The sequence below is a fragment of the Podarcis gaigeae genome, assembly GCF_964106915.1.
Source record: "Podarcis gaigeae genome assembly, chromosome: 12".
NCBI lineage: Eukaryota > Metazoa > Chordata > Lepidosauria > Squamata > Lacertidae > Podarcis > Podarcis gaigeae.
This window is the reverse complement of record NC_139688.1, coordinates 58,052,105-58,066,473: the sequence shown is the minus strand read 5'-3', so window position 1 is coordinate 58,066,473 and position 14,369 is coordinate 58,052,105.

Sequence of the window (14,369 nt, the reverse complement as noted above, 5' to 3'; positions counted from 1 at the left end):
CAGGGAGATGTGCCTGCCCCTAAGCTGGGTCTTAAATAGCATTGTAGAGGACCGAAAAGTGGTGTTGGATGATGACCAGTGAAAGCAGGTAAAGCAAGGGAATGACAGGAGATTGAGTAAAATGAAGGGGCTACAGTGAAATCGAGGATAATTCTAACAAGTGGTAGTAGATTGGGCAGGTAGTTAATCAAGAATGACCCATCTGGAAGGTCAACCTGGAAGAATGGTCATTCTGAATGGGTTTACATTTTGAGAACAATGACTATAGTTTGACATAGAGTGGCTGGGTGGGGTACAAATAAACAATCGTTGTTGTTGTCGTTGTTGTTGTTGTTATCGTCGTCTGCCTCATCATGGAAGTGTCATCCAGTTTTGCAATTCATGTCTTCTAGACATCTAGGACACTTTTCTTATACTTCTTATTAAAACAAGTTTATCAGCCACTGCTGAGCACTGACTAGTGTTGGGTTTCAGTGTGGGGAACTTGAGCATATTGTTGGTGTTAGACAAGCCATTATCTGTCAGCTCAGCCTACTTCACAGGGTCACTGGAAGGGCAAAACACTGCTCTGAGTTCCTTGGAAGGATTTTATTTACATTTCTAAGAAGAGTGGAATTCAGATTCAATTAATTCAAAGAAGAATTATTAAATCAGCTTCAAACCAAAGGCTTTTCTGAATTGCCTGTTTCAGTGGATTCACCCACTCCATTCCACTTAACCATTCATGGCCTCCTGTTCCTCCTTTCCTGTGTTTCCGTGTGCTGATTGCTAGATCATTTGTGACATCCTGTCTACCTGTAAGCCTCTCCACCGCTCTTTTTCTCTCACTGCTGATGAATCACTTCCCTCACATCTCATGTTCTTAACCCTTTTGTCCGAAACAGCTTATCTTCATCTCTTGCCCACTAAGGATACTGCAAGCTAAGGCTTGGCTGCATAGTTTGCCCATGTTTTCTGTTTACACATCACAAACACATTCAAACACAATATCAAATAAAATCTAAAAACATTGGAGCTTTGCTGAAAAATTAGACTGATTATTTTTCTGTACTGTTGCCATATTCCTTCCCAAGGGAAGAGGAAAGGGATATCAGAGAAGCTTAAAAGACCTTGAGCCTTAATAACTTGGTCCAAATAATAAATTTTGCTAACAGTATGACACACAGCTAGGTAGCTAAAATTCTGCTGAAAGCAAGGAGCCAAACTCCAATGGTTTAGTTTGGTTGGCTACAAGTTATTAAGTCCTCCGCTTCAAAAGGATAGTTATTTCATAAATCATTTTGGAACTGTAACCCCATATTTCATGTAATTAAGAGATACGCAGTACAAAAATGGGACCCAAATTGGGAAGGAGGGAGGAAAAACTCAGTTAAAATAACTTTAGAGATGTCACAAGAAGCTGAATAGGAGTGGGCACCCCTATTCAATTACTCATGAGTAGGTGGGGGTTGAGCAGGGCTCTGCTTCTATCCTGGCATAAGCAGGGCCTGAACAAGTCATACTTTAAGTGACCACTACTGTTTTTTGCTGCCACTTCCATCTCCCTTTGCCCTTCAAATATCCACTGAAATTATGTTGGCAGAGATCCTTTCCCACTTGGACTGGGACTGCGAGTGTCCCTGGCAGAAATGTAATACTATTTACATAAATTTCTACTGAGGAAGGCAGCCATTTTGTGTGTGAGAGAGTGTTCTGTGTGTCCTCCCTTCAACTGCGTACAAGTGACCAAACTCCTTCATGACAAGCTCAGAGATGCAGTGGTACCTCGGGTTACATACTTAATTCGTTCCGGAGGTCTGTTCTTAACCCGAAACTGTTCTTAACCTGAGGTACCACTTTAGCTAATGGAGCCTCCTGCTGATGCCACATGATTTCTGTTCTCATCCTGAAGCAAAGTTCTTAACCTGAGGTACTATTTCTGGGTTAGCGGAGTCTGTAACCTGAAGCGTCTGTAACCCGAGCTACCACTGTACTCAAACACTTGATGGTGTGCTCTGATGGTGTTTCCTGCTTGGCAGGGGGTTGGACTCGATGGCCCTTGTGGTCTCTTCCAACTCTAGGATTCTATGACTTCCGGTTAGCTCAAATGCTTAAATTAGATGGTCTTGTGCACAATCTGAATCTCCCAAGGTTGCCTGGAAATAAATGCTTCTCCATAAGCAGGCCATGTCCTTGCTGCCAGTTAAAGGGCCTCTGTCTTGAGCAGAACAGCCCTCCAGTGTGAACTTGACCCCAGGGACAACTGGAAGGTCTATGGATGGTCAGAGAGTTCAAGTGAGAAGTAGTAATCGCTTTCACATGGCATATGAGAAATGTTTTCACAAAGCTGACTAAAGCCAAAATTAGCCAATCCTCTTCAATAATGATGTCAGCCATTTCCGCTCCCTTCAAATGATTATTAATAAAATAGGGGATTATTGCAGGAATTTACCCTTCATGGGCAAGAGTGTCGTCAACAGCAGCTGAGCAAACTGGCTGAGTAGCGTTGCGTATAGGTTTGTGTGATTCCTCCCCCCCCCCCCTTGATCGATGACTAATAAGACACTAAGGGCATTTGATGAAACAAAGGGCCCTTGGAAATGGGGAGGCTTTTAAAAATTATTTTGAAGGTGTGTTTTTTTTTTTAAAAAAAAGGTTTTACAGTCAAATGGTGTTTGGGTTGGCCCCAAGATGCTCCTGCCTCCCCCTCCCCTCTGTCATTCATTAAAAATACAGCTCAAAAATTATCCTGAATCCTCTTCTGACCGAACATTGGGCTTTCCTCTTAATCCCTTCTCATTTGCTTATGTTTTTCCCCCCTCTCCATTACTAATTCCCGCTTGTCTTTACTAGAGGAACTGAATGTATCTTTGGAGCGTGGATTATTATAACAACGCTTTTAGAAAGTGTGTATGTGGGGGAAGCTCGACACAAGAGTGCAGAATGACTCCAAGCTAATCTCCAGAAGAATGCTGGTTTTAATTACATTTTATTCCCACCCCCCCACCCCACAAACTGATAGCGCCTTATAGAAATCCTGCCTGCTATTTAACCTTTGCAAACTTGACCTCCCAAAAATGAGAGTTGGCCACCTGGAAATATTTACCAATTGAACTAAAATGCACTTATGGAAGCTCTGCCAACGCGAATTGGATTTTTTGCCCTGCTGAGAAACAGGACTTCCATTGTAGCCCTGAACTTAACCGTGAGGTGTCTGACAGGTCTTTGGACTCTTGCTATCAGGTTCAGGCAGCAGCTACAGTGATAAAGACACCCAGACTCTGCCTCCAACTGCAAACTTCTCCTCGCTTCCATCTTGCTGTGAGGCGGTCAATTAGGCATAATTCTTCCAGGCAGTTGTGAGAATGCGACAGTGTATTAGGAAGTGGTTCCCAGGCCAAGCACAATTTTACAGGAATTTCTCGTCAGTAGCATGAACAACCAAATAAGGCGCTTGCATGCTGAACCCTCAACGTACTGAGAGCTTAAATAAATGCAGCATACCTCAGTTAAAACTGGGACATAGTGTACAGGTCCCAGCACCAAAACAAGAGTTGCCCCGACCACTGGAAACTCTGACAGGAGTAGGAAGCCAACAATAATGACCAGTCACATTTGTTTGATTTAATGCATTTGTATAACATGCTTTACAGATTGATCAATAAGGTTTGGAAAAGTTACTGCCATGGGCTTCTTGATGCTGGCTGGCCCTCGGGAATGTCATGTTAGCTCTAGGGGGCCACTGACTGTTATAGGTTTTATTTCTACTCATCTCCTCTCCAGTGTCCCAGGATTATTGGAGGTTTTGATAAATGAACTTTCATCTAAAAGCATGCAAGTAGCTACATTTATTTGAGAAGTGTCAACAATATGCTTTCTGTTTTTAAATCCCTCATGCCTGTTTTAAGTAACTATATGTGCACTAGTTGCTAATTCAATGCACAAAGAGTCAGCTGGTGGGGCATTGAGTGGGCACCATTTTCTTTGGAAAAACACACCAAGGTATAAAACAAAAGAGCTCAAGAAGAACACGGTGGGTAAAATGCCAGCCTCAAGTTCAAAAAAATCTATTGATTTCCCTCTAATAGTCGTGCCTCCTGTCACCAGTACAAAGGCAATAAAAAGGCAGCGCAATTTTTTGTCTGTCCACTGATGTTAATGGTTACCTGACTGCAGTATTAATTCTGTACTAGTAAGGCTGCATGATACATATCCCCCACCCACTAATGGAATATTATTTGAGCTTTGCATGTGACTGAAACAGACACTCATCCCATCCCATAATTCCATCTATTTCTGATTCAAGTCTTAATGCGCTCTCACAAATGTGGCTAAAATGGCAGCATCCCTGCACAAGAAAACAGTATCAGCAGACTCAAGGTAACCGTGAAGTTGGTAGGGGTACAAAATCTTTAGGAAAAAATGTGAAAGGAGAAACCCAGAAATAGTTTAATCAAAACTCAATGGCCATGAAATTCTGAGTTTTATGTTGGAGGGCAGGGAGGGGAGTAGCTGCAAAAGGATGCCAGAGAATGAGACATACAGATGTTAAAAGAGTTCAGTGAACCATCTAATTGTCTGGAGAGGTCCATTTTCTGGTTCACACTGAGATGCCATTTTAAAATGTCCCCAGGGATGGAAGGGATTGCTACCCACAGAAGTCAATGGAAAAGTACATTATTTTAATGTAGCTGAGAGTGGGCACCACACCCACACCCTCAAAAAACTCAAATTGGAAGCAAACTCCCCAGTCAACTGTTGTATCATGCTGAGTGGTAATGGAGAAAGAGAGAGTAAAAAGGGAAATTAGGGTGGTAATTGAGCAGAAAAGAGGTGCAACCTTTTGTTGCAAGACTCCATATAATTTTATTTAACCTTTCTTCATTTTCAAAATATACATTATATCCTGCTGCTCTGCTCCCTAGTGGGCTCTCTGGGCAACTGACAATAAAAAACCCCTAATAGAAACAAGGCTAAACAAATAAATGTGCACACAAAAAGGGGTAAAAGGACAGACAGCTTTAAAACAAACAAATCAAGGAAAACACCTTTCAAAAAACCATGACAGAACGCATCTGGTAAAGCATCTTCTACATTAAATTCCACTGAGTGGGCATCCCTATGGAATGAGCCCTGAAACTCTGTTTGCCAGCCTAACTTCACTCAGACATTCATCTGACGGCAAAAGCACACTGGACAACCAGAAAGGCAGTCTTTAAAGCAAGGTTCCTGCACCTGATAGCTGCCAGGTGACGACGACACCCGTCAGAACCTGCTTGCATGTCCAGTGGTCAGGGGTGGTGGGAATAGATGGGAATTGTAGTTCAAAACACCCAGAAAGCACCAGGTCAGAGAAGCCTCCTTTACAACCATCCTGTAAGGTAGGCCAGCATTGTGCCATCCATTTTGCAAAATTTGGCTATGGGGGAGAGTTAGTGGTATTTTGTATGACCATCTTGTGCATTGATGGCCGTGGAGAGAGAACTGAACTTGGGGCCCTTCCTGCTTTTTTCCTTGAGCTCCAGCTGCTACCCTGAACACTGGGCTATAATGCCCCCTCTTCACAGAAGAGAACTACTACGCTCCCTCGTGTATCCAGCCTTCAGAAGTCGGAAACTGCCCTGCAGGATGAACCACTTTCCCAACGCTATGAGAAAACAGTCTCAAATACAAGGGAGAAAATGTTTTCTTAACTTTTCATCATAACCAGAGCTTAATGTGCAATTTTATTCTTTTTCTCTTTTAAAAAAAGAAACCTTAATGGTTGAGGAAATGTTTCCAATTGTCTGTGATCAAAGCTAACCAATAATAATAACAATATTAATACTCAGTACTTAACAAAGCTCTTTAATCTTCAAAGCATTAAGCAAGAGTGACTGGCTGGCTGAGAAGATTAGTAATGAGGTACTGTGCTATGAACCTTTGCCACATCTAGATCAGCAGTTCAAATCCAACTAGGGTCAAGAATGACTAAAATGATACATCCATGAGAATTTATTAGTGACCGTTTTGCGAACTGAGTCACTGTTCAGCTAGCAGTGAGCAGGTATCCAAAGCATGAACCCATAATTGGCAGTTCCGTTGGTTGTCTCAGAAAAATGAATCAGTGGAGTGTGAGAAAAGGTTAACCTCTTCATTACACAAAAAAATGGGGAAAGGCAGCTAATCTGATGTCCATTTAACTTTGACTTATTTGTGGATTGGTGGGTAACATTTGTACTCAAAATGATTGACTTTGTCACCAACCATACATGGGATATTCTGATAAGATTGCGGGGGCAGAAGCCCCAAGCAAAATTAATCCAGGGAAATCTGCTCTGTGAAGAACCTCTGAACACAGCTTTGTTGATTTTATTCCATGCAAGAGATACTTGGGTTCCTAGATTCTTGGTCACTGTCCCTGCATGGGCAGTTTCAAAGGAGCAATTAAAAGATAATATGTGTAGGGACACACTGATGAGCCCTGTTTGCACACAAAAACTTTATTCTAAGCTACCTTATATCACCCCTCTTAGCAGGCCACCATAGGAGTCATCATGAGGGCATGACACCAATAAGCAGACAATGAATAAAGAATAGCTGTTTGTTGTTGATTGCAAATGCTCATTTGGAAATAACTAACTAAATGTTTAAAGTGCAAATAGGTCTGCCTGTTCCAAAGCTGTGCCCTGGTGCCAAAGGTCTGTGGTATTCACTTCCAACAACCTCACAGGTTTTAGATCAGGTTCTTCACCTAGAGCATGGTAGCATTTTCAGCAGCAGTGATAAGCCGGAGTGAAATGACACCCACAATATGCAGTTCCTTCAGAAAATCACAGCAGAAATGGACACAAGCCAAGTCCCATAGCCAAACGCCTTTGGACTTTGGGAAAGTTCATATGTAGATCTGGATATGAACTTTGCAGCTGTCCCCTATATCTGTAATGGGCAGTGCAGAACACCTGGGTCGAAACATTCCTGAACTCTACAGGAATTTGGTTCCACATTCAGATCTGCAGCTCACAAGTCCTCTCTCGTTCCTGTTAATGAGGCTGCAGGGACACACAGCAGAGAAATACATTTTAACTAACATTTTCGGATCCTTTCCTCTCTCCTAGAAATCCTCTTAGCATTCCTTGCTTCGCTAAGCAAATTCCGTTGTGTGCATTCAGTAATATTGGCCTGTTTGGGTCAAAATGAGAATTCCAGGGCCAGTTGCTAATCCAGTATTCTGCAAATCTACTGACTTCGATGAAGCTGCCCTGTGGTCCACCCTCTTGAAGTGGTGATTGGAAACTGTAACAGTTAACTGGTTTCTATTTTACTTCTGGTAATGATTTTTTTAGTTTGGTGGTATGTGTATTTTTTTTTTTAAATCTAGAATTAATTCCTGCTTGTGGAATTAATGCATCAAGTCCCTTCCAGATGCTCTTATCATTTGCCTCAGGCCAGCCCTGGCATGGGAAGAGTTGAGAGCCTTTGAACATCGGGAGGATGTCCTGATTTTAATTGACCTAGGAAGTTATCACAGAACTTGATAATCCCTCTGAGGAAGACCCGTTGCTCATCATTTGGGAGGATGGCTCAAGTTTAGGTGGTGGCTAGCTTCAGTTTTGGTTGAGGACATTTGTTCATCACATGCTCCCTGATGTTTCTCCAAAGAACATTTTAGGGTTTCATATTATTCCCAAAAAGCCTACTTTGCCAGGCTAATTAGGTTTGGGGTCTTGATGAGGTTGTCAGCTTTTCGTCTGGCATCTCTTAACGGCTGTATTTAAAATTCAGCAGCAGAAAGATGCAAAAGGCTTTGTCTTCTGGTGTTTAATCTCTCATGAAAGAGTCAGCCACACAGGGAGCGGAGTGATGCTGACACAGACCACTAGCTCATCGAGCTCAGGATTGTTGACACTGACTGAGAAGCTATCCAGGATTTTAGGGAGGAGTCTTTCCTTCTTCTTGCAGGAGACGCCAGAGACTGAACCGCAGACCTTTTGCATTCAAAGCACATGCTCTCCCCACTGAGCTATGGCTACTGCCTCTGCCCCTCCAATCCTGGCCATTTGAGCCCTTTCCCTTCATTATATTGCACGTAGGTCCACTACAATTTCAAATGTGAATTTGCAAATTTATCGGGTCAATGGACAGCGCTTTCAGATTTCTTTTTGAATGTCCAGCCTCGATATTAGGTACTGTAAACTGTGGCAAGAACTGGAAATGCAACATTTGTTTTTGAGTTGGCCTGAAAACAAGCGGCAGTTTAATGCCAGAGGTTTTACTTTGGGAAGAAGCATGAACTTTTGCCTCGTATAAATTGCAGAATAGGCTGGTCCACTAAGGTGATTGTGGAAGAAAGGTTACTGGGATGTTCTCCCCAGAGAAGCTCACCTGGTACCTTTACTACACCTCTTTAGGTGCCAGGCAAAAACATTTCTCTTCTCCCAGGCCTAATTAGCCATGGCCTTTTAGACTGTGGGTGAGGTGTTCTTGTTTTGTTTGTTATTGTGTTATAGATTTTGGGTTTTTATACTGTAAAGTGCCCTGGGATCCTTGGGTAAAAGGTGAGATCTAAATTTAATAAATAAATGAACTGCCTTACCAGCTACAGTCTGCTCTCACTTGCTTTACCTTCTTGTTTACAACTAGTCCAGAGGGTGGCAGTGCTTGTCTGCTTCCTTCTCTTCAGTCTCAGTTGCGTTCTTGCAGAAGCCAGCAGGAAGAAGATGGGGGCAAATATCTAGTTGGCTGTCTGGCTTTGGCTGTGGCTCCACCTACAGCTGCTTCCCACCCTACCAGTCCCAATGGACACCAGCCATTGCTAACAAATTGAAATCCCCCTGAGTTCTCAGCTGGAGGGGGGAGCAAGTAAAGACTGCAAACAAATTCATTATAGGTCTTGCAATCCGTCCACTCGCTATGTGAAAATTCACTTATTTGCATGTAAAGAATTATGCACTATAAACACCAGATTCCAAACATCGGGAGTTTGCCCACTTCCTTGCTTCCATACTTGTTCCTGCTTTGCTGGTCAGTGGCAGCCATTTTGGGGCAGAAACCACGCAGGGATGGAGAAAGGCAGCGCAAGCAAGAGAAACAGTGGCGTAGCGTAGGTTTCAGCACCCGGGGCAAGGCAAGTAATTTGCGCCCCCTAACCCACGGATTTGCGCCCCCTAACCCACGGATTTCCCTAACCCCCAGATGTTGCGGCCGGTGCGGCCGGCCCCCCCTGCACCCCCCACGCTACGCCACTGAAGAGAAATCAGTTGAATCAGAGAGCAGGGGGGATTGGACAAATCTCTCTTTTGCTGTTTGGCTAAGGGGGAAGAGAAATTGGGTAAATCCCAGATTAGAAATATTTCCATAGGGAATAACGAAAACTGTGGACCCAGCTAATGAATGATTTCCACAGAACGCATTGTGTTCAGTAAGCAGGACTTGTGTGTATATGCCCCCCTCGCCCCCCCACCTGGAATATCTTTATTAGTATTGATAATTCATACAGCACCATCAATGTACATCGTACTTGGGAACTGTGTGCTGTTTTCACGTAAGAGCACGCTCATTTCAGTGAAGGGCTCCAGACTTGCCTACAGAAGACCGTTTGTGTGGATTTTCTCCCTTGATGATGAAGTGAAGAGCAAGCTGGCAGCTGAGAAGCCCCAGTATTTGCCCCAGAGCACCTACACTCCCTCACCAATATCTGGCGATCAGGGCAAATGTTATAAAGGACTTTATTTCTGGGAGGGGGTTAATGGTTCAAGTGCAAATCCAGAGAGAAGCATCTATCTGGGCCAATCAAGAACACATTGTCTTGAAAGGCAGGATAGAAATCTATTAAGACTTCAACCCTATGGCGGTGAAACACAAAGAAGTCCCATTAGACACAGCGTGGCTTACTTCTGAGTATACCTGCATTAAAGCGTGCTGCTAATAAACACATGCAAATAGCAATCTTAAAGCAGGAGTTCCCAACATGGCGCTCTCCAGATGTTGGTGGACAACAACTCCTGTCATCGCTGGCCTTTGACTGCATTAGCTGGGCTGATTGGCATGGGAGTCCAATGACGAAAGGAGGGCACTGTGTCTGTTACCTGTAGGGCCCATGAGGTGAGGCGGGGCAGGTGCCTCGGGTGGCAGATCCAGCCATCTCCAGAGCTGCCTGCTCCATGCACCTTTTGCTCCTTCCTCCTCCTCCTCCTGCATGGCCACCTCCTCTGTATCTACCAGCGGCAAGCAGGCATGGAGAAGGTAGCAGGGGCAGGGTGTGTGTGTATTTTTTTGTTTTAAAGCAGGAACCTAACTGTACAGATGAAAGCTAAAAGGACTTTTCAATTCCTCATAATACACTTTCCTCTAAAGTTGAAACTATCATGAACTGTAGGGTGACCATCTCCCAGGAAGTAAGCAAATTTCACTGATTCAATGTGACCCTTAGTCATGGTGTCTTTGGCATTTTTGAAACAAATGTTAATTTGATCATTTTCTATTCTCTGATGGGTTTTTGAGGGGACAGAACAGGCAGAGTACTGTGATTTGCTTTCCTTTTATAGGAATAAAACAGTTGACGTGAACACCTTAAGTTCTTTGCATTCAGCCCATGATTCATATACAACTCCATCAGCTTTATGAACTAAAAAATATAAAATAAAGAAATCCCTTTGTAAATAACGACATTTGTTTACAGAAAATAAAGATGGAGGTTATCATTATTTATATAGTAACAGAAGGAAAAACATAAGCCCACGCTTCAAGGAACTTGTATTCTAAATTGTGGCCCATTCAATTCCTTTTGTTGTAAGAAGTTAAATATGAAGAAAAGTGGCATATAAATGTTGCTAAATAAATTAAATAATGTGCTATGAGTAAATGAATAGCGAACTTGGTTTCTAGGTTTCGGGTCCATGAACCAAAAGGAGCATTTAGGAAATCTACTTTTTACCCCCCAACCCCTGAAATGAGGTCTTATCCCCAGATGAACTTTTTATTTTATTTTTTGCTAATTATGGCTGGGGGGGGGGGAGGTCATTGGAAATCACCATGTAAGCAGCACACTTGCCACAGGATCGGAAAGACAAGCTCTAATTGGTCAATTTACATAAAAGTGAAAACACAGAACTTCTGACATTAAGTTCCTGGCTCAACTTTTTCGCAGCAATTACAGTCATAAAATAAGGTACAATGGTGCAACATTCCAGCTGATTCGCACCGTGAGTCCTGCCAATGTATTTTCTAGTGACCGCTCTTCAAAGCAGAAACAGAGAAAGAGAGAGACGAGGCACACACACACACATCGGCCCTTGTCCCTTTTGATTGAGGGCTCCCAAACCCAGCCAATCATGAGACCCCTTGCTGAGTGATTAGTGCAGCGGCAATGGATCACTTTGCTGTTGACACGAAGGGCTAAGCAGACTTTTCCAGAAAGGGAGGCCATTTGCCGGCCTGGGCTTTTGGGGGAGAAACGGAGCAATAGAAATTCCAGAATAAATGCATTTGTTTTCATTTCTAGTAAAGAATGGAGATGTGCTGGGTGGGTGTGGGTGTCCCATTGAGATACAAGGCTGTTTGGGGTTGTGTGTGTGTGTCTCTGTGTGTATGGTGTTAGTGCTTAGACAATGGTGTTTTGATTGAAAATCTCTTAAATGAGCAGCAATCCCCTGCATTCCCAGTCTGCCAAGCCAATATCCATCATCGATCAGGCCAAGGAGCAACCACCTTTTCTGTTGGGAAGAAGTAAAAATTGGCAGCTGTTTGCCTTGCTTGGCAGAGATTAATGGCAGCTGGAGTAGAAGCGTTCTTGTTTAAATGGGTCCTTCCGGTTCCCTGCCACCAGGTGCTGCTGTAGGTACAGGAGAAGAAGACAATAAGATCCATGAGGGAAAGATGATGAGGGAATGAGGGGGGTGGAGTGGGGAGCAGAGATGTGAATGTCGAAAAAAAATAGTAGTCATCAGGTTTAGCACTCATTAGGCATTTGGAAAACCTGCATTCCTGCTCCCCGAGGGAAGAAAGAGCATACTCTGAAATAAGTAGCAATCCTCTTTCCTATTTACTTCTCTCTATATCTTGTCCTTGAGATTGCCTTGCAAACACTGATAAGGCTTACAGTATTGAAAGCTGCCACAAGGCCAGCTGGCCTCGTCCGCTGGTACAAGGCCTACGCCAGACCTTTGCTATCCAGACCTCAGGAGCAAGGGCACAACACGAATGATCAGGGCCTTCTCAACAATGACACCTTGATGCTGACAACCCTCTCAGGTGCGAGCGGCACAAACGTCTATGAAGGTGTGATGACCCCAGGTAAAGATGAGGTTGCCCACCCAAGCGGTTGGTATTTTTGTCTGTTTTTACATTAAGTTATACTTAATATACTTGCTATAGCTCGCCATATCATCTGCCAGCAACAGCATGCTTGCATAGCAAATTGCTCTAGATCAGTGTTTCCCAACCAGGGTCATGAGCTGAAAATTGGTTGTCATAGGTTTATAAGTAACCCCCCCCAAAAAATTATTACTTTTAATCCTTAGCTGGTATTACAATTTTTTGTCTTGCTGGCATATTATAATGCTTGTTAGGAGAACCCTGTTCCTTTCACAGAGCTGCAATTCTCAGAATTCCTTGGGGAGAGCAACTGGTAAACCCCTTTGGGAAATGGTAGCTCTGTGAGGGGAATTGGGTCCTCTTAATAACTCTCGGCACCCTTAACCAACTACACACTTGTTTTGAGTTTAATTTTTTACAGCTTATGAAGCAGTATCCTGCAAGTAGATGGTTTATTTTCTTACATTCCCACAAGCAAAACTGTGAATAACTTTGTAAGTACTATAAATATGAAATGATTATGTTTCCAAATAAGCCTTCAGTTTATTGAAAACCTATGGGGGCTCCTCAATGAAAAGATCACCAAGAGCAGACAAGCTTGCTAGACACACCCTTGCCTGTCACAACTGGTCTTCCTGTGAGCAGCACAGGCATGGGGGTGTATTAGGTGTGCTTTAGGACACCATTGGGAAACCTGCAGATGGGCAGTATTTTATGCACATTCATACCTCATGTTACGTTTGCTTCATGATACGTTTTTTCAGGTTGCATCCCGTGGTGACCTGGAGGTACCGGAAAGGGTTACTTCCTGGTTTCGCTGCTCACACATGCGCAGAAGCGCTAAATCGCGCTTTGCGCATGTGCACAAATGCTAAATCGCACCGCACACCTGCGCGGATACGGCGCTTCAGGTTGCGGGCTTTTAATGTTGCGAACAGGCCTCTGGAACAGATCTCGTTTGCAACCAGAGGTACCACTGTAATAAAAACATGCTGGGTTTTCACCCAAGTAGTAGTAATAATAATAATAATAATAATAATAATAATAATAATAATAATAATAATTTTACTAAGGTAAAAGGTAAAGGAACTCTGGACAGTTAAGCCCAGTCAAAGGTGACATGGGGTTGAAGCACTCATCGTACTTTCAGGCCGAGGGAGCTGGCGTTTGCCCACAGACAGCTTTCCGGGTCATGTGGACAGCAGGACTAAACCACTTCTGGCGCAACAGGACACCGTGACGGAAACCAGAGCACACAGAAATGCTGTTTACCTTCCCACTTCAGTGGTACCTATTTATCTACTTGCACTGGCATGCTTTTGAACTGCTAGGTTGGCAGGAGCTAGGACAGAGCAACGGGAGCTCACACCGTCGCGGGGATTCGAACCGCCAACCTTCTGATCAGCAAGCCCAAGAAGCTCAGTGGTTTAGACCACAGCGCCACCTGTGTACCCCACCCATCTGGCTGGGTTTCCCCACCCACTCTGGGCGGCTCCCAACAGAACACTAAAAACAGAATAAAACTTCAAATATTAAAAGTTTCCCTAAACAGGGCTGCCTTCAGATGTCTTATAAAAGTCAGATGGTTGATTATTTCCTTGACATCTGATTTTGTCTCTTGCTCTGCCCATCACTGACTCTGGACTCTGCCCTCCCGCATTATGCTGATTACTCTTGAGGGAATGTGGCCTCTAACCAGTTGTGATGCACATCGTTTCACTGCCTGAAGCAAAATGGGAATGTGCTGTGCTACCATCACCTCCCTTATCTGGGTTGTGTGGCAGCACCTGGAAAGCAGTGGTGGGTTACAATGAGATCTTGTGAGATCTCACTTAAATCTCATGAGATCTCATGCGCTCCAAGTGGGAGTGTTTGCAGAGGTGCTGCCTCTTGGGATTTTGCCACCCAAAGTGTGAGTCCTACATTAAGGTTACCAGATTTTTTTGAATGAATCCAGGGACACTTTTTAACTTCCTACTAAATAGATGGATTTTGTCAGGGAACTGATTTGTAAATCTCGGGACTGTCCCCAGGAAATGGGGATGTCTGGTAACCTTATCCTACGTGGCCTTTGTGCTTCCCCAAATCCACTGCAA